Raw genomic sequence first — 21,775 nt, 5'->3', positions numbered from 1 at the left:
ACTGAAAATCGTCCTCCTTTCATTATTTCAAGTCAATCATCTAGATCCCAAAGAACGGGGCATGAGAGAGTTATGACATAGCAATCCCAACCAGCTAAAAATACAACGCAATAAAGACATGGCCGCACAACAATTGCTTATATGGAGACAACAAGGACAATGGCATTTTGTAAGATATTTTAAAAAATAATAATATCATTGCAATTAGACAAATTTAAAATGTTAATTGTTCATCTATTAGGGCAAAATGCAAAACCCCCCAAACCAACATAATTACATTGTATAAGGTTTGCAAATGAGACCAAAGCTTTAAATGCCAACTAGGAGCTACATGGATTAACTAATATACCACAACAAAACGATGTTAATTTATTATTATTATAATTTCTAGAACATTTTACCCATTCAATAAAAATGTACCAAGATGACCCGTTTATTCTGTACTCTTTTTCTCTGTTAATTAGTTCATTTATACATGTACACACACATCCACTCCCAAATGATGGAGAAGCAAGATTTACCAGCCATATTCCTTTTCCGCTTTTTAGCCACTTCAAAATTGTTCTATTTCATACTCTTTCCACCATTATCACTAGAGATTGTTGGCACTCTTCTCAAGCAATACAAATCTCAAAATTATTATTGATCAATACAATTGTTTGATATTGTCTTTTTCAATGTACAGTCATTTCCTCAGTATCACACCATAAGCAGTGGGATTGTATTTCAATCCGAGAATCGATCCATTCCACATTCTCGTCCTGATTTAAATAGGGACTACTGAAGCCTAGATTCACATAAATAGCACATCAAATTATAAGTATGAACTCGGTCCAAAATTCCCCAAGCTCAGTGCTAATCCTTCATATTTTACAATCCAACCTAATGTAGGAAAAAATGTTAAAAGAACAAAAAAATGGTAAAATGTGCTTAGACATAGACCTAAATCTATAACCTAAATTCCCTCATTATCTTGATTTGGGTAAGGATTGGATGATTGAAAACATAGGAGCTGCTAGTGAGTTGCTAGGTGTTTCTTCAGAGGTAAACAGTAACCAGACACTTTCCATTCTTCAAGCTATAGTGGAAGGCAGAGAGGTTGCTGTGACTGAAGAGGTAGTGAACCCGAGGCCTTTATCATCCTGGAAAGGGGCACAGGAGATCAAGAATCTGATCTCTGAAGTCAATTATGAAGGAAAGAAGGGGGTGGTGAAGGAGAGGGGAAGGACTAGGAGTCGGAGCGCGAAGAAAGGAGGTGGGGAAATTATCTTATCTGGTTTTTAATGAAGCTACGAATTATTTCTTGGAATGTTCATGGTCTCAACGACCCGAATAAAAGGAGGGTGGTTAAGGTTGCTTTGAGGAAGTGGGGGGGCCATGTTGTTTGTTTGCAAGAAACAAAGTTGGCATCCACTACGGATGGGGTGGTTAGGAGTTTGTGCGGAGGAAGGTTTGTAGAATGGGAGGTTTTGAATGCTACAGGTACTTCAGGCGGTATCTTAATTATGTGGGATTGTAGATGGGTGTCACAGCTGGATGTGTGGGTGGGGGAGATTCTCAGTGTCTTGCAAGTTCAAGTTGGAAGAGGACAATTTCAGTTGGGTTTTCACTAGGGTCTATGGACCAGTTGTTGATATCGATCGGCCTTTTTTCTAGGAGGAGCTTAATCATGCTCAAGAAATGTGGTCTCTTCCTTGGTGCTTGGGTGGGGACTTCAATTCTGTTAGATTCCTATTAGAGAGGTCCACATGAGGTAGGAGGTCTTCTAAAATGGATCAGTTTTCTGATTTCATTGACGAGCATCTTCTCATCGATTTACCTATGGAAGGTGCAGCCTATACATGGTCTAATGGCAGGGACCCAGTCACTTTTTCAAGGCTGGATCGTTTCTTGATTTATGGGGAGTGGGAAGAGAAATTCCCGGATGTCGTTCAAGCAGTTTTAGCTCGGGTCATTTCTGATCATGTTCCTTTGGTTTTAGATTGTGGAGGTTTGAGTTCTCAAAGGTCTCCGTTTCGATTTGAGAATATGTGGCTAAGAGCGGAGGACTTCCAAGGGAAAGTTCAGTCTTGGTGGGAGGGAGTTGTTGTCATAGGCTCATCTAGCTTCATGTTAACTACAAAGTTGAAGGCTCTCAAATTCGATCTTAAAAAGTGGAATAAAGACGTTTTTGGGAATCTTGAATGGAGGAAGAGTAGAGTCCTTGCTGATTTTTATGAGATTGATCGCCTAGAAGAGGCGGGTGGGGATATGGAGTTCTTGCGTTCTAGGAGAGCTTCTTGTCAGGCAGCTTTTGCAAAGATTGCTAGTATAGAGGAGATATCTTGGCGACAAAAATCTCGGGCTCTTTGGTTAAAAGAGAGAGATCGCAACACAAAATTTTTTCGCAGACTAGCTAACGCTCATAGAAGAAGACGTATTCGGGTAGAAGGTGTAGAGATGTGGAAGGAGGAAGATGTGCGTAATGGGATGGCTTCTTTTTATCAGAAACTTTATACTGAACCGCTTGTTTGGAGACCCAAACTTGATGCTCTTCATTTCGAGGCCATTTCTGAGATCGATAAGGAAGGGCTTAAGATTCCTTTTACTGAAGAAGAAGTTCTAAAGGCCTTATCTAGTTGTAATGGGGACAAAGCTCCGGGGCCAAATGGGTTCACTATGCGGTTTCTTTTGGAAAGTTGGACAGTTGTGAAAAATGATGTCATGGGCACTTTTCAGGAGTTTTATTCTACAGGTGCTTTTGAGAAGTCGCTTAATGCAACTTTCATTGCCCTTATCCCTAAGAAGGGAGGTGCTTCTGACATTAAAGACTTTCGTCCTATCAGCTTAGTGGGTTGTATCTACAAGCTTCTAGCTAAGGTCCTTGCTCTTAGTTTGAGGGGAGTGATGGATGGGATTATTTCAGATTCCCAGAATGCTTTTGTTGGAAGACGACAAATTCTTGATTCAGTTCTTATTGCAGGTGAATGTGGATTCCATATTAAGAAGTGGAGCTCCTGGAGTTTTGTGCAAACTTGACATTGAGAAAACGTATGATCATGTGAATTGGAATTTCCTGCTTCATTTGCTTCAGAGAATGGGGTTTGGAAGTAAATGGAGGAAATGGATTGAGGCATGCCTTTCGTCAGTTAAATTCTCTGTTCTTGTGAACGGGTTTCCTGCTGGTTTCTTTGGGTGCTCTCGGGGTTTAAGACAAGGAGATCCCCTGTCATATTTCCTCTTTCTTATTGTTATGGAGGGCTTAAGCAGACTTATGCGAAGAGCAGATGATCTTGATCTTATCAAGGGCTTTATGGTGGGAAGAGATCCTGTTCATCAAATGGAGGTCTCTCATTTACTTTTTGCAGAAGACACCCTGGTTTTTTGTGATGCTAATGTGTCTCAACTTAGATATTTGAGGTGCATTTTGGCCTGTTTTCAGGCTGTCTCTGGTCTGAAAGTTAATGTGGCTAAAAGTGTGCTTGTGTTGGTTGGAGATGTTCAGGATATTTCTTCTTTAACGGAAGTCCTTGGGTGTAGAGTTCTTTTCCAATTCAGTATTTGGGCTTGCCTTAAGGGGTTTCCTCTAGAACAGTGGGGTGTTGGGACCTTGTGATTCATAGGTATGCGAAGAGATTAGCGGGATGGAAAAAGCAATACTTGTCTGAGGGAGGGAAAGTTACGCTTATAAAGAGCACTTTATCTAGCCTTCCTACTTATTTTTTATCTATGTTCCAAATTCCATGCTCTGCTGCTGATAGGATCGAAAAAATTCAAAGGGATTTCCTTTGGGGTGGAAGAGGTGATGAATTTAAGTATCACCTTGTCAATTGGGAACAAGGTTGCAAGCCAATGAAGTTTGGTGGTCTTGGTATCAGAAGACTAATCCCTTTTAACCAAGCTCTTCTGGGTAAATGGTTGTGGAGGTATGGAAGGGAAAGGCATTGCCCATGGCGATGGCTAGTTTCATGTCGATATGGGGAAGAGAGTGGTGGTTGGTCTACTCGTCCGGTTTCTCTAGTGGGAGGAGTTGGGGCGTGAAAATTCATAAGGAAGGGATGGGATGCTTTTTCTACTCATATCAGATTCAAAGTTCGTGATGGCAGATGTGTACGCTTTTGGGAGGATCTTTGGTGTGGAGACCAGCCTTTATCTCGTTTATTTCCCAGGTTATACAGTATTGCAGTTGATAGACTTGCCTACGTAGCCAACTGTTATCAACTTGATAACAGAGGGATTACGTGGGACGTGCAATTTCGACGCTCTTTTCAGGATTGAGAGGTGGACGAGGTATGTGTTTTCATGGATTTGTTGTATCGACAGGAGGCAGTTGGCAGCGGTAGTGATGATATGACATGGATTCCCTCTTCCCATGGTCGCTTTGAAGTTCGTTCCTTATTCTTGTGTCTTTCTGATTTCGATATTGTTGATTTTACATGGAAGACCATTTGGCATTCTATGGCTCCAACTAGAGTGGCATTCTTTGTTTAGACCGCTGTTTAGGATAAGATCCTTACGATTGATAATCTAAGGAAGAGGGGCAATTGTCTTGTTAATTGGTGTTGTTTGTGCAAACAAGATAGTGAGTCAGTTGCTCACATTCTCATGCATTGTCCTATAGCGAGGGGTTGTTGGACTCTTATCTTTTGCCTGTTTGATATGCATTGGGTTATACCTCGTTATCCTAAGGATTTGATTTGTATATGGAGAGGATGCCGTGTGAGTAGCGTTGTTCGCAATTACTGGAGAGTTGTACCACATTGTGTTTGGTGGTGCATTTGGAAGGAGAGGAATAGTAGAATGTTCGAAGGGAAAGAATCGTCCACAGCGATTCTAAAACTTCACATCATACGCTCTCTTTTCAGTTATGTGAAGAGGAAGTCCTATTCTTCTTTCGAAGATTTAATTATTTTTTTGGCTTCTTTGGGATCTTAATCCCTAGTTCCACTTTTGTATAAGGGACGCGTTCCCCTCTTGAACGTCTTTTTTATTTCAATTATTACTAATCAAAAAAAATATATACATGAGTAATTCTCCGTACTCAAATCTTCACTTTACATAAGATAGTGAACTCGTGAATAAAATATTCTTCATCAGATAACACTTACTATACTTATCAAAAAAATTTAATAACACTTACTATTAGAACCAAAGCCAAATAACCACCGATCACCACCATTTCTCCCTTCTTAACACCCAAAATAGAATCCACATTTTTTACCATCTCCTCTGCCACAACCACATTCTACCTCTCACCGCCTTCTATTTTGTGAAGATCATGAATCCTCCTATCGAGATAACATCTCCAACCCACCATTATTAGTCCAAAAACCTCTATATCCCTCTGTGAAACTCGGCTAAGCCAATTTCAGTACAACTAAGGTGACCACCACTACCTTTGATGGTACCTTTCCAGCCCTCGTCGTTGCAATCAAAAAACGTGACCCATTCATTATGCTCCAACTTAAGTTGATGTCAATCCAAAACATAAAGGTGCATAGGATAGGTATAATGGTGAAAATGATAATACTATATGCCTTGAGTTTTGCACATGACTACATTCTATTTTTCTTCAAACATTAGCAGATAGTAGGGTAACTGCAAAATTTTGAGTAATTTCGAGTTATTGGTCAAAAAAGGTGGTTGTTTCTGCTGTAGCACATTGGAAATTTCTCATGAACTAAGAAAAAAAGGTGGTTGTTTGCAAAATAACAAATAGTTTGAGAGGTGGGGTTCTAAATTTTTCTCTAAATACTAATATCTAATGTTCTTAACAATACTTTTATGGAAAACTTGCTAAGAGTTGTGGTACATGGACATAAGCTTTCAACTAATTATACATCATATTTCTTACAATATTCATCTTATTAGAAAGTTCTAAGCATTTATAACCCTTTTTATTTCTTACAATAAAACAAAATAACAGTTATGTTGCATCGACATAAGCTTTGGACTACATTAGACATGCTATTCTCATTATATTGTAGTTCTTCTTTTTGAAGAAGTTTTTAAGTGATTGGAACCCTTGTAATGCTTTTTCTAAAATTCATACAATCATACTATTAGATAGATACACACACAAATAAAATCTCCATAATTTCCTCTCCCCAAACAACTAATAACAGAGTCTAATGTACATAATAATCAAATCTCCATAAAAGTGGAACAGTCTCGAAACTGCTATCTAACTAATAAATTAATTTTACCTCATTAGTCTTGGTCACGTAGATTGGTCAGTGGTTTCCCTCGAACACATTAGCACGAAAAATTTCAGGCTGACCATCAGCATCATCCTTATCCTTGGCCACAAAAGCCAGGAACAAGATGAAATGAGAAATACCCACCACGTTTGCATGCGCAGTTTTCACAAACTCGTAATTTGTCCCCTAATACCAAAGAAATTTTCCAATATGAAAAGAAGGGTAATGTGAATGTAAGTTATATTCAAAAAAAAAAAAAAAAAAACTGGTCAAGATATTATATTTAAGCACCCCACTAGCATACTAACATTTCTCTACAATACTTGGAAGGAAGACAAAAGTACCTTCTTTGCACATTTCTTTTCCCTAACTTCATATCTTCCTCTTGTTAAGTCAGACAGCCACATCCCAGGAAAACAATACTGCCAAAAACACACACTGCCAAAAACACCAAACATCAATAATAACCACAAAAACAACAATGAAAGAGACACTTACGATTATCTAGATATGACTATTACAAAAAATAAATAAATAAACTATACAATACCTGGAGAATTCTCTCAATGGTCTTAGCCCTTTTCTTAGGTCTATGAGGAAGTTTTGTGCCTTTCATTGCCAAAAAATCCTCTTCTTTCTCCTTCCTTGTTAGAGGGATGTAAATCCTAGGCCACTCAACCACCTCACCATTCGCCTTCTCTCCTCCGGTCACCATCCCCCCATTACCAGTATTATTCCGATTATGATCATTACAAACAACTTGTTTCTCTGGTTGCAACAGAGCAGAATCAATACAATTCATTTCATCTGCTACTGCTGAAATTGTTGCTGCTTGCTTGAAGGCAACCCCATTCAACTTATGATCCCGGGATGATCCTCCGGTAGGAGGGGCCTTTCTATCGAATTTCTCTGAAAGAGTAGGAGATCGTTTTCCCACCGTATATCTAGACACAACCCGGCGACTGCTGCTGCCACTGTCGTTGCTCGATGGGCTCCCATTTGCAACACCACATCTTTCTTCCAAACTCCTCCTGGTCATGGCAAAAAATACCAAAGGAAAAAAAGTAAGAATTTATGCAGTTCAACACAGCATATGATGATAACATACATAAATCAAATTCAGACAACGGATAAGACAAAAAGGTTGAATACCCATCTGAAAATACATTAATATATATATAGATATTATAGTAAGATTATTGGAGTGTATACACACACACAGACATATTGAACAACAAATTGAACCACATAAAAGGAGAAAAGCAATATAATTCATCAAAAGAAAAGGCAAATTAAGAGAGAAGGAACTGATACCTAAAATCCATCAGAAAACAAAAGACAGCACAGAGTAGATGTAGACTAACAAAGAAAGAGGTAGAAAAAGGGTATTGAGGTCTCAAATTGGATTATCTATAGGGAAATGATGATTCTACAAAGTTCGTTGGTAATGGTTTAAGCGTTTTCTGATCTTTAAAGGTATAAAGGTAAAATTAAAGGAAAAGTTACATTGAAGGAGATCTAGTCAGAATGAAGCTAAGGACGTTGGAGTCTTTGGACTAGATCAACCATGACCAAAAGTAAAAGAATCTTTTTCCAGATGACCAAATAAAGCAAGCAAATTATCCCTTTAAAAATATTTTAAAAAAAAAAAAACCCATTATCAGAAATTGGAATCATCAAAAAGAATATGTAAAAAGAGCAAATTACACAATTTACCAATGAACAAAGGAAGAAAATAATGAAAATTGAACACACGGTGAATCACACACACACATACCGGTTTGCAAAAATGCCGGAGCTTTTCTTGCCATTAGATAGTGAAGCAGTTGAATTAACAGAAGAAGGAAGGGGCGGTGGTGGCGGTGGCATGGCTGGGCGATCAATGGTGATGGTGGTGGTGGTTGGGAGCTTATCCGCCGCCGCCACCACACCTGGAATTGGGTTTCACTGCATTAATCTCCTTTGAACTTTGATGGGTTGCCTTGGTTGAAGCTGAATTGACGACTATGACTCGTCCGTGGCTGCCACCACCGCCGCCACACGGACATCAGCCCTCGAGCACCTTGACCTCTTCCTGTGTCCCCATTGCAACAGCACATCACCTCCACCACCTCCATTGCAGCTGGGACTATTGGTCCTTGCTGGGATGGCCTCATATTGGTGTTGATGGTTGTTATCAGACTGAGCTGGAGAACGGGGAACACCACCTCCACCACCAACACCGCCACCACCAACGCTGCCACCGTCGAAATGAGACAAATTCTGGTCTGGGGTCTTAGATGGGGATCTAAATCTAGGCAACCTTTTGCTTCACTTGAATTGGAATCGGATCTTTTACCATTGCTCAAAGGTAGACCATCTGAGCTCACCCTCTGATGATATCTGTCAATAAGCCATTTGAAGCATAGGATTCAATGTTATAAATGCAAATTAAGAACATAACTAATTGGGAAATGAAAAAAAAAATATGCAGTAATCTGATCTGAAACAGAAAATTTGGAAGGTATCAGATCTGATCAACAAATGGACAAGAACTGAAATTGTTCTCTGCTGATCTCTCTGTTCCTCCCCTGTTTAATTGCATTAACATGAATCACTAAATATATTCCATCTTCAACTCTAAATTCAATTAGACTCAACAGAAATAATATTTGCCTCTTCTTAGATCTCTTACTAAATTTAGCTAACCCAAAAGCCACATTTCAGCTGGACAATAGTAGAAAACATAAAAATTCAAAACAAAAATGTTGGTGAAAGAAACAGTGTCTTGAGATTTTATCAGAAAAGTAACATAACAAAACCAAGATGATTTCGATTTCGATTCCGAAGAATGAAAAGGATGACACCAATCTCAACCAGAGAATGGATGAACGAAAAAACCCAGAAAGTTGTGATTGGAAGAAAAAAATTGAAAACTCAGACCAATCCAGTGACACTGATACTACACAACCTAAGAATTGAACCAATAGTTGGAGAATTTCGCAAAGAAAAGTCCCAATCTTTCATGGGTGAGAGCTAAGACAGAACAATTCTTTCTCACGATGCTTTGACAGAATGATAACAAACTCAAATAACAAATCAAGACTTGCATGATCTGAGACAAATTTTCTGAAAAATGAACAGGGAAATAAAATCTGCATATCGAGACTACCATGGATTTACAGAACTTGATCTGTTGAGATTCAATTCGAAAGATCTGCAATTACAATACAGAAAATTTGGATAATTTAGTCTCCTCATCCATGATAATGAATATATACATAGTATAATGTATAGAGAGAGGGAGATACAGAGAAAGAGAACAGGGCAAGAGCCAAACTGAACACGAATCACCACCTGAATCTGATGAAAGATTGGTTTTTACAAAACATCTCTCCATATATACATATTGATAATTGGAAAAACAGAATCAATTCAGTGAAAAGTTAAACAAAACTGATCTAAATGATCATAACTTGAGATCATTTTAAAATATGCAAACGAACAATAACAAGAAAGCTTTTGTTCTGGTTCATTCTGCTTCACACACACTAAGACATAAAATAAAATAAAAAAACGCACACACACACACATAGACAGAGAGAGAAAGTGGGTAAGAGAATTTCGGGCAGAAGCAGCTATCGGACGAACCTCATCATATTCCACTGCGCTGAAACGATTGAAGGAACCACTGAAAGTAATACACTATTCGCCGTCCCAGTTTGCAAATCAAATTGCCACTACAAGGACTTGTATACCATGATTCTGAACCAGTCTCTCCTCATTATCCCATAAGAGAGAGAAAGAGATACCCAGAACAGGAGAGAGGGAGACCCAGAAGACGAATGAGAAGGTAGCCAGAGTTTGGAAGTTAAAATGGGGATGAAATAGTACGAGGTATGTTTCAAATGATTTGTCCAAAATGCCCCTGCTTCTGCTCAATATATCCGGGACTGCCACATCATTTTCAATTTCGCAGAGTCAGACTCAGAGAGTCAGTGTAGGGGCTTCATATTATATTTTGTTCTATTTATTGGATTATATACATTAACATATCTAATTTTAATATATAGATTTATATGTATAAAACTTATTGGACGGTCTATGTTTATCTGTGTGTAATGATAAATTGAGAATAATATTTATATATTCTGTTATGTTAGAAAACACATTAAATATTACTAGTACATTGTATTGTGCGTGAAATGGTTGTCATGAGCAACAAACGAAAAATACCAAGTTTTACAAGTATTATGAATGGTTCAAGTATAGAACTTACTTGGAAGAGATTGATATTTGGATTAATTATTATGGAATTGTTGTCAAAAATAAATAAATAAAATCATCTGTTGAGATTGTCTACTAGGGAGAATTACAGTGGCTCAATGATGCTGCCAATCTTGAATGTAATTCTGTTTTGATTAATTAATGATATTTTGCCTTTTGATTTAAAAAAATGAAATTACCAAAAAAGTTTAGATAAAAAATAAAATACCAAAAAAGTTTAGATAAAAAATAAAATACGAAAAATGTTCAATTGACCAACCTTGAAATACCAAAAGGCCAACAAAGACAATATATATAAGATAATTAACAATTAATTAGTTACAGAGTAATTTATTTTTATTCTTGAAAACTTAAACCATCAATTTTTTATTTTGAAAAAATAAAATCTTTGATAATTAACAATTGATCTAAAATTATTGAAAAATTAATTAGGTGGTCCATCATTTTTCTAATTGTATGAAATTTTATGATTGATCGGGACTATATGATCCTGAACTTCCTAATAATTTTTTAAAAACATGTATCAAAATATCCACTGCCTAATTTCAATGTTCTCTCTATGTCACTTTTTCTATGCAAAACTAAATTGTGTTGTTACAACTCATAACTTGTACATCTCTAAAGTAAGAATGATACATCTTTATTTATATACGTGGTATGCGATTCAATTTCAAGTTCAGAATAACATGGGGTGGACTGTAAAAAGCCTTTTATTTATTTATTTTTGGCGTATTAATGAATCAGTTTATGTTCAGATAAAATCTACCTATTTGTTACTTCAGTGAAAATGATTAACAAGGTCATATTACTCCACTAGTGCTTATTAGTGCCATTGTGACATTTCCCACCTATAACGTGTGCAACATGACCAACCTTTAACCCTTCAAATTTTTATTTCTTTTTTTTTGGAATTTTAAGCAAGTATTATAAATATAATGGTAATTACAATGTGGGCCTTTGCCAAACAGCCTCTAAGGGAGTACAAGCCCACTTTAGGACAAAACACTGGCCATGTAGTGAAACCTAACCTGAAGCAATAACTAAAAACCAAAATTAACGGCATTTAACTGCTGTTAATGGTGGTTATTAGCCTTTCAATTCAGTGAGGGCTCTAAGGCATTGATTCCAGCGATTAAGCTGGCAATAACTTTAGTCCGGCGGACAAGGAGGGGGTCTACAGTGAGAGGGGGAGATGTTCCATTATGAGAGAATTTTCCTGAATGTAATGCAGTCTTGAAGGAAGCCAAGGCTTGGAATTGCAGTGATGTTGGAGCAAATTCGAGCAAGGACGACCCTCTGAGATGATTTCTTCTTTTTGAAGATCCTTTAATTCCTTTCTTCCCAAGTGTGATACACCATGGCTGAGAAGCAGACTTTCCTATAAAGGTTTGGAACCGATTTTGCTTTCCATCTTACACTAATGTACTATATGAGCCCCTCCCAATTCGTGATTGTTGTGTAAAATTGGCATTTATCTTTTATGAATTGCCAAATTGGGGATGTAAAACAACATTTTAGGAAGATGTGTTCATGTAATTTTGGGTGAGAATGACAGAGGGAACATATATTAGTATGGTTCCCCGTTGATCTACTGTCAAGAGTTGGCAATCTGGATTACACTGCTAGCCATAAGTTTAGCTTCATTCTAGGGATTATTGGTAAGCACCACACCAAATTGTGCCATTGGACTAAGGGGTAGTTGACTACAAAGAAAGAAGCAGTGTGACTAAGGCTGAATATTCCTGTTGAGGATGCAGTCCATCTCTTCTTGTCTCTCCTAGATGAGACTGGGGGCTGTAGATGTTGCAGCTCATGTATAGTGGAAGTGATATAGAGGGGGAATGACCAAGAGGAATCCACAATGAAATTGTCCATAGTAGTAGATTGATTGAGACTAGCTTAAGAGAGGATTGAGGTGGGGAACCTAGTGTGTAGTGGTCCTCCTGGAGCCCAATAATCTAACCAAACTGTAATGTCTGAACCATTGCCAATGGAATGCTTTAAGAGAGTTTTACTGGATGTCTAAGTTACAGCAACTTCTTCTAGCTCCAAGAACAAGAGTGAGGGATATTGATCTCCCATAGATGATTTAATTAGATGAGTGTTGCACCATTTAATCCAAAGTCTGTAATTGTTGTCAATTTGCAAATCCCAAATGAACCTCATAATCCCAGCCTTGTTTGACAGTTCCAAGTTTGGAATCCCCAACCCCCCAGCTTCTTTTGATCTACAAACCTTGTCCCAAGACACTTTAGCTCCTGTTGATTTCATTTCAGGTCCTGACCAAAGGAATCATCCAAATATCTTGTTAAGCTCATTAATCACTGCTTTAGGTAGGATGAAAATGCTAGACTAATAAATTTGTGTTTAGACTAGGACAACCTTGATGAGTTGTAGCCTTCCAGCATAAGAAAGTGACCTAGAGGACCAATCTGATACTCTTTTGGTGATCTTCTCAATTAAAAGGTTGCAGTGAGAGGACTTGAGGTTAGTGGAAATCAGTGGTACCCCTGGGTACTTAACTGGGAGTGAGCCTACTTCAATTCCAAGTAGAGAAGTAATTGAGTGATGAGTGTGCTGGTCCACTCTTGAGAGAAAAATTGCGCTTTTGGAGGTGTTAATGTAAAGACCAGACATTGTGTTGAAGTAGTCCAATGCTGACTTGATCACTTACACTGAGGTGATATCTCTATGAAAAAAGAGGAGAAGGTCATATGCATATGATAGGTGTGTAATCTTCAGGTCTCCATATCTCCAGTGGTACTTGAAAGCCCTAACCCTACTCATAAAGTTGTTAATGATAGAGGATGGTGCATTCATCACAATTACAAAGAGAAATAGGGAAATAAAATCTCCCTATCTCAACCCTATATTGCCCTTGAAGTAGCCCTTGAATTCACCATTAATTGCAATGGTGAAAGAAGGTGAGGAAATGCAGGCTTGAATGAAAGAAACAAATTTACTTGGGAATTGGTGAAGTGTTAAGCAACTTAAGATGAAATCCCACTTGACAGACTCAAAGGCTTTCATAAGGTCAATCTTAATTGCACACTTGGCAGGCCCATTGTCTCTGTGGTAACCCCTTAATAATTCATGTGTTAGAAGGATTGGATCAGTGATCTTCCTTCCTTAAATGAAGGTTGATTGAGAGTTGTCAATGATGTGAGGTAGAGTGGGCTGAAGCTTGGTTGCAAGCAACTTTGTTATGCATTTATACACTATATTATAGCAAGAAATTGGTCTGTAATCATGTATGGATGATGGGTTTTGGCATTTAGGGACAAGTAAGATGTAAATGTTATTTGCTTCTGAGAGTAGTTTTCCATTTGTGAAGAACTCAATGATGGCTCTAGTAACTGATCTACCTATAGTTCCCCAAAGTTTTTGAAAGAAGGCTGCATTGTGGCCATCATGACCCGGACCTTTGTCCTTGTTAAGCTTGAACATGCAGGCTTAAATGTCCAAAGGGGATGGAATTTCACCTAAAAGGGGCTTTAGATGTGTTGGAAACTATGCAGTGATAAATGGTTGCAATTCAAAAATGGTATGAATTGATGGAAGGGATGTACCTAACAACCTTTGGAAGTGTCCCACAATTTCTATTATAATTTCATCTTTATTGTCAATGATTTGGCTAGAATCAGTTGTGATGGATATGATCTTCTTCTTGTTGTTTCTAGGGGATAATGACTTGTGGAAGTATATTGAATTGCTATCTCCAAGTTTCAGCCAAGTCATTCTAGACTCTTGTCTTAGCATGTCCTTTTGGCGATTCACAAGTTTTAAAAACTCTAAGATAAGGGACCTCTCCATTTCTCTGAGTGAGACATCACTAGGGGAGCAATCAAGGTCAAGTTGGCATGCATCTAGTTTAATTTTGACTGCATTAAACTCTGCATCCAATCCATAGAGGTCTTTCCTGCACATTTCTTTGAGGATTGGCTTGAGGAGCTTTAGCTTTTGGACCACCTGAAACGTTGCAGTCCCTTTAATAAATGTTCTCCAGACTGAGGATGAGAAATTGTGGTATGTGGCCCAAGCATTGAAGAATCTGAATGGGATGCATCTCCTTAGGATCTGAAAATCCATGTTAACCAAGATTAGAATGTGGTCCGAAATACCAGATGTGAGGAATGTGCATTCAGAAAATGGGAAAGTTAAGGTCCATATTTGGTCGACAAGGGCTCTGTCCAATTTCTTGGCAATACAAGCAGTACCCAAACTTCTGTTGCACCAGGAGTACAAATTACCATTATATTTAAGGTCCTTTAGTTCAGCATGTTGCAGACACTCCTTGAAATCCATTATTGTAGGGCTCCACTTCATTGAACCTCCATGTGACTCTCCAACATTAGGGATGACATTGAGGTCCCCCATTAATAACCAATGGTAGAAACTACAGAGGCATGCATGGTGGATTAAATTCTCCCAAAGAAATTGCCTTTCAATTGCACAGTTAGAGGCATAAATGAAGTTGTGAAAAAGGTAATGTTCTCCTATGACTGTTATTTTACAGTGAATTGTCTGCCTATTGGCATCAATGACAGAAAGCTCAATTTGGTTGGGATTCCACAGCATCCAATTTCTCCCAAGATTGGAGAAGTTGTAATTGTGAATAATGTCCTAATTTGGTGCCAAATACCTGTGAATGGTATTCACATTTAAAGGGACTACTTTTGTTTCAATTATGGCAACTAAGTCGAGCCTTTTGTCAGAGTTTAGTCTTTTTAATTATTTCTGACTGCTTAGAGGGTTGGTTCAACCCTATTATATTCCATGTAAGGAAATATATCATTAAAATGGATGAGTAAAGTAACCTCCAGGATGTCCATTCCCCTTTGCAGGTGGCTTTGACATCAATCTATTGTTGCAGCATGGCTATGATGCCCCTCGACTCCGAAATACCCCTCGACTCTGAGACATGGGTTGATCAGGTCCAAGCCCAAACCCGAGGGAATATCAAACAATTAAATTATTTAACAAGTATAGAATACAAAATGGATTTAAGAATAAAGAATAATAACTGAAAGAAATTAAATAACAAAATCCCTATTAATTAATCCAATAATAAACCTCAATGACTAAATCCTTTGATACCAGTAATTAATTAAAATTCCAACTTAGGAATCCATCATGTGGACCCCTATTCCAAAATCCAACTGAAATAATTAAAATCCAAAACTAAACATAAAGAAGGAAATCCTACGTTAAGTTGGAGGAGTGAATAGATCATCTCTGCTCGGCACGAATAATCCCTAAGTCTGGAACTGACGAATACCTGAAAAATAATCGTGGGTCAGGCCCACAAACAAGTTCTAATCTATTACATCCCAAACAGAGACTCATAACTCATATACATCATAATCAATTCAACAATAATTACATAGTCCATATATATATAGATACACACTAAAAGAACCTCACTAGACTACAGGATTGTCTCAACTTGAATAGTAGGCAACATGCAAAACGCACATATTGTGGGCATGAGTACCTAGACTTACCAGGGTACACAACTACACTATATCTAGCTACATATCCTTGGCAATATACGCACACTAACTATAATCTTGAAACTTAAGCTCATATCATGGCATATAACTACACACATATGTATATAATCTGTCCTATCCAAATATAAAATAAATATCCAGTATGTCATCCAACTGATTCAATTGACCTGACATGAAAATATATAGGATTTAACATTTTAGTTAATCCATTCCGTTATACATGAATAGCTAAGACTTAACGTTTTTAGTTAATCCGTCCCTAATATGCCACCATCCCATACTGGTGCATATAATGCATACAATCCATAAATGATGCTATAGTTATGATATCACATCAAATAAATCCATACATAGCATGATATAAATCATACAGATATTCATTTGCATTTAATTGAGTAAAATATAACAATTCTAAATAGTATGCATTGAATTTATCTCATAAAAATTAACATGAATCCCAAATAATTATACTCCTCCACAATCTGATCAAATTTATTTAAAACCAAATAATTGATTAAAATAATATAATACAACCATATTTAATTAATTTAACATTTTAAATTAATTAAATTCCATACTTAACATGTGTACTTAAATCATGGTTTAAAATCCTCCGTAATCTAATTTAACAATTTAAAATCATTAAAACAGATTAAACAATATATATACACACACAGTATACAAAACTCATTACATAAATTATATATACTGTAATTTTAGAGTTTATCATGCAAATAGGTTCAATTAATTAAATTAAATATCCTGGAATTAATCTAGGTCTGTACATAATATGAATCAAAGGGGAAGAGAAGAAAAGAACTTGTCTTTAAGGATTTGATAAAAACTCTAACCTCCTTATTCATCTTTCTCTTCTTTTTTTCTCTTTCTAAACCCTATGCTTTTTCCTCCAAAATATAATACGTGATTTATTTCTAACCCCCTTAGACAAACCTATAGTTATATATTTATAGGCTAAATAATAATCCTAATCCTTTTCCCAAATTAAGTCAACTTAAAACAGAAAATAATAAATATTAAAATATTTAAAAGGTAATTAAAAATATATTACGTATATAATCTATGTATATCCTTATTATACAAATATAAAAATATATACATCAGATTATTAATCATAAATTACAATAATATTAATTAATTAATTACTTTCCTTTTAGATATAAAACTATCCATGGATAACTAAAAATATGTTATGTATATAATCTATGTATATCCTTATTATACAAATATAAAAATATATACATCAGATTATTAATACTAAGTTACAATAATATTAATTAATAAATTATTTTCCTTATATATATATATATAACTATCCATGGGTAACTAAAAATATGTTACATATATAATTTATGTATATCCTTATTATACAAATATAAAAATAGATGAATCAGATTATTAATACTAAGTTACAATAATATTAATTAATAAATTACTTTTCTTATATATATATAACTATCCATGGGTAATTATCATTACCCATTAAATCTCCAATCCAAGTAGTCCATATGACACAACTGGTTGATCCATTACTACTAACCATATCAATAAAATAAAATAAAACAAAATAAACATTTAATTATTTAATCTATAATTAATTACAAATAAACAAACACATCAATTAAATCAACTAATTCAAAGAACATTCAAGCACATACTTTCAATTAAACAAATAAAATATTTAATTAACCAATTCAATTAAACACGTAATCAAATAGCCAAATAATCAAGTAAATAAATAAAAATGTAATTAAAACATTTAAAATAATACCGAAACTATTTTTCTAAAATTAGGGGTATTACAATGGCTTCTTTTTAGCCTATTTCTTGTAGTTTCTTGCTGTGCAGGTGTAGTTGGTTTTGGCTTTCTGTTTTACTGAGGGATGCTTGCTCAACAATTTCCTATGATCCTTGGACTGTGGGGTTGTGATTTGTAATACCCCTAAATTCAAAAGGATATTTCTGGTATTTAATTAATTATTTTTATTACATTTGTTTTAAATTAATTAAGTGTGTATTTGATTTAATTTGAATTTATTTGAATTAATTGTGATTAGTTGAATTATTTGAATTGATCGTTTTTCTTTTATTATTATTATTGTTTTAATTGAATTATGTTAATTGATTTAATTTGTTTTAAATGCGTTAATTGGAGATTAGAGTTTTAGGATTCACGTGGAGGCCGGCTGGAATTTAATTAGGGTTTTCATTCTCTAATTTTATGTGGACTAGGGTTCTTAAGATGCCTATATATATTTTATTAAATGGGTTCTGTCTAGGGTTTACAACTAAAAACCACGAACAGAGTGTATTGAGAGGCAAAGAGAGAAATAGAGAGAGGAAGGCTAGGGTTTGGCTTAGATTAAAACTGAATCAAGAAGGAGTCGTTGACGCATGCTCGTGGGTTAAACTCAGAGCAACAGAGGTCAGTAAAAGCAATTGGTGTCGCCGGAGTTAATAGAGACGACGGTTGAAGATTTCTTAACTAAAATCAGAGGCAAGTCTTATTCTTACTCTTTCCCTTGAACCCATGTTCTGTGCATGCCTAGGTAGACTCCAAGGCTTTAATTGATGCTACAACAAGTCTTTTATGCATGCTTTAACTATATGTAATTTTGTTGAATTAAACTGGATTCCAAGTTCTTACAGTTCTGTTAACTGATGTATGTTTTGTTTGAGTTTAAGCTTATTTTAATTGTTATCGTTGATGCTTTATACTTACTATGGGACATTGATTGAACATTAGATCTTGTATTAAAATATTTACAGAGGCTTGGGTAAACTGGAATTGCTCTGTTAAATTAAACTGTTTTGGAAACTTTTAAACCGTTTAATTGCATCCTTCTGTATAAGTTGTTAAACCTTGTTCAATAGAGTTTGTTGATGTCTTTAAAATGAACTGGGACACTGAATGAATATTAGAACAAGTGTTTAAAAGATTACAGAGGGCTTGGGAATCACCGGAAGTAAGGAAGACGAAGCAGGGACGAACGACGGCTCTTAAGGATGAGAGAGCCGGCTCCCAAAAAGGGGGAGCCGCCTCCCACAAAGCAAGAGCCGGCTCCCACATGTAGGGCGCCGGCTCCCAAGAGTGGGGAGTTGGCTCCCATATTTTGGAGAAGGCTTTGAATTTTTTCTGAGCCTTCTCTTCCTCCAAAACGCACTGTTTTGGGTTTTTAGGGTCTGTTTGGTTGGTGCAGGGTGTTTTCACTGAGTTTAAATTGGGTTAAATCATGTATATGAATACTGTAGACCTATATAATAATAGAGAAACATCAATTCATAATTTGATTAAGGAATGGAATAGGGTGAAGTTGAGGAAAAACCTGTAGGTTGTGCACTGTTATGGTTAAGAAATTTATTACTGTAAATTGGAGATTGTTTTTATTTATGATTTAAAGCTGTAAATCATATTTAGATGGAGTTATAAGTATAGTGATTTACCTAAAATTATCTATGCTTGGTTTGGATTAAAAATTGATATATGTTTGCTATTTAACTGCATCAATTTATGGACAAGTTGGAGAATGTAAATGCTTAGATTATTTTAGCAGTTTACATTATTGGAATGTTATTTTAGGCCCTTTAATGAATGCCTAATATTGATATATATGTATTAATTTGTATTGATGCATAGTTTGGAGTATGGTTGATGAATTGCTTAATATTGTTTAATCAATTATACTATGTGGAGGTTTGTATGCACCGGTATGGGACGGTGGCATACTAGGGACGGCTTAATTCAAAACACTAAGACCTACCTATGCTAGGGATGGATTAGTTAAAACACTAAGTCCTACCTATTTTAGAATAAGTTGGATTAACTATAAAAGTTAAGTCCTACTTATATGTATGTATATGCGCCGGTATGGGACGGTGGCATATTGGGGACGGCTTAGCTCAAAACACTGAGACCTACCTATATTGGGGATGGATTAGTTCAAACACTAAGTCCTACCTATTTTGAAATAAGATGGATTAAATACAAAATGTTAAGTTCTACTTATAACTATGTGTCAGGTCAATAAACCTTTTGAATGACACCTTGAACGGACTTTATATATTTATGTTATGGTGCCATGATATGAGCTTTTGTCTCAGGACCATGGTTAGGGTGCGTATATCGCCTAGGATGGATAACTGGACGGTGGTTTCTGTTCCCTGGTAGGTCCAGATACACATGACCACAGTATACGCGATTTTCATGGTATCTCTACTCAGGCTGAGACGTACCGCTTGGACTAGTGAGCGTCCTATAGTGTGTAATTATATATATATGGACTACTCTAGATATTGTTGAGCTATTTAGGATGTATCTGCGTATCGAGTTTCTGATTGGATCGTAGTAGAATAGGATTTGCATGTGGGCCTGACCCATTCCTTTATTTTTCAGGTATTCGTCAGTTCCAGGGCTAAAACTTGGACGTACAGAGCAGATACAGACACTCACTCCTCCGATAATGTAGGATTTCTTTTTATGTTCTAGATTGAGGTTTAATATTCGATTGTTTAGTTCAATTTGGTTTCTAATGGGTCCACTAGATGGATTCCCGAGTTGTACAGAGATTGGAAGTTTGGAATATTATTGTTATTTTAATTTTTTAAACTATAAGGATTTTATTTTAGAATTCTTTTCAGCTATATTATTTATTTCTTTTTATATTCAGTTTTGTATTCTTTGTTCAATTACATATTAATTGTTTGGTATCCCTCGGATCTGTGTTCGGACTTGATCACCCGTGACTCTAGAATCGAGGAGTATCACATGGTTGGTATGTTGGTGGTAGGGAGGATTTGGCATTTGTTTGGTGGGGAGAGTGGTTGGAGTTGTTGTTGGGACGGTGGTTTTGATTTGGAGGTTAATTTGTGAGTGAAAAGATTAATTTTCTGCTACATAAGGGGGAATGGTTAGGTAAAATGTTAGCTTGTGGTGTTAAGGATATAGAGGAAGTGATATGAATAACTGAATGAGGGGAGGAGGATAGTGAAGATTGATGTGTGGAAGTTGGGGAGATAGTAGAGTTCTTAAGGTGTGGAGTGGTGGTAGTATCAGTATTCAGTTGGGATAGGGTGTGGAAATGGTTATTTGTGGATGTAGAGGGGTGAGAGACTTGTTTCACTATGTCTGCTGATGTGGTTTTGTTCTTCTTCCTGATTGCGACCTACTTAATGGTTGGTGGAGGGTGTCCTGCAGGGCTGTTATCTTTTTGAAATGGGCTGTTTGGATCAGGTGGTGTAGTACTCTTGGCTTTGTGTGATGTAGGAAAGATGATGTTGAGAGGATAACTTGTATCAGAATGATTCAGCTGATTGAATTTGGGGCAAAATTTAGGAAGCCACTGGTATTCCATTGTGATGTCCACAATGATGTTATCATCCATTTTCAATTTTATTTCATTCTTCAATGGCTTAGTGAGGTCAACGTTAATACACAATCTAGCAAATTTGAGCTTGGTCATTCCTTCAGTTGCTTCATTTGCATATAGTGGTTCCCCAATTGAACTGGCAATTTCGTTGAACCCATTTGCTGTCCAATATCTTAGGGAATATTATAAAATTTTACCCATGCTGGGATACAGCCAGAGTGGGTTGGTTAGAAGTGATTTTGCTGATTCCATTTGACAAGTGAGAAAGGATGTCCAGCAATGGACCAAGGACCAATGAATAGAACTTTTTCAGCCTCTATGCAGGACTTGAATCTAAAGAGAAAAGAGTTTTTTTCACTGAGGATGGTGTCTGTGAGTCCATGTATGCCCATTAACTTAATTGCAGCTGATTTTATCACTTTGAATATGATTC

General features: G+C 36.3%; 1 protein-coding gene across 11 annotated transcripts in view; it reads right to left on the bottom strand.

Moving 5' to 3' along the window:
* LOC132303213 (uncharacterized) overlaps positions 1 to 21,775 on the bottom strand; it is a 48,289-nt gene that overhangs the window by 10,772 nt on the left and 15,742 nt on the right. For 7 of the 11 annotated variants that reach the window (XR_009481132.1, XR_009481138.1, XR_009481141.1 and 4 more), the window contains exons 1-5: positions 9,810 to 10,004; positions 7,957 to 8,561; positions 6,730 to 7,210; positions 6,524 to 6,617; positions 6,186 to 6,365 (exon numbers count right to left, since the gene is read on the bottom strand). The gene's annotated coding sequence lies outside the window, so the exon portion shown is untranslated. Of the gene's footprint in view, positions 1 to 6,185; positions 6,366 to 6,523; positions 6,618 to 6,729; positions 7,211 to 7,493; positions 7,561 to 7,956; positions 8,562 to 9,330; positions 9,376 to 9,809; positions 10,005 to 21,775 lie in introns of those variants that run through there. The other 4 variants (XR_009481139.1, XR_009481140.1, XR_009481135.1 and 1 more) reach the window with 3 other exon arrangements.

This window comes from Cornus florida, unplaced genomic scaffold (genome assembly GCF_030987335.1).
Source record: "Cornus florida cultivar Cherokee Brave unplaced genomic scaffold, ASM3098733v1 CherokeeBrave_3.0.0_Hap2_Chr01, whole genome shotgun sequence".
Classification (NCBI taxonomy): Eukaryota; Viridiplantae; Streptophyta; class Magnoliopsida; order Cornales; family Cornaceae; genus Cornus; species Cornus florida.
This window is presented reverse-complemented; position numbering and strand designations above follow the sequence as displayed.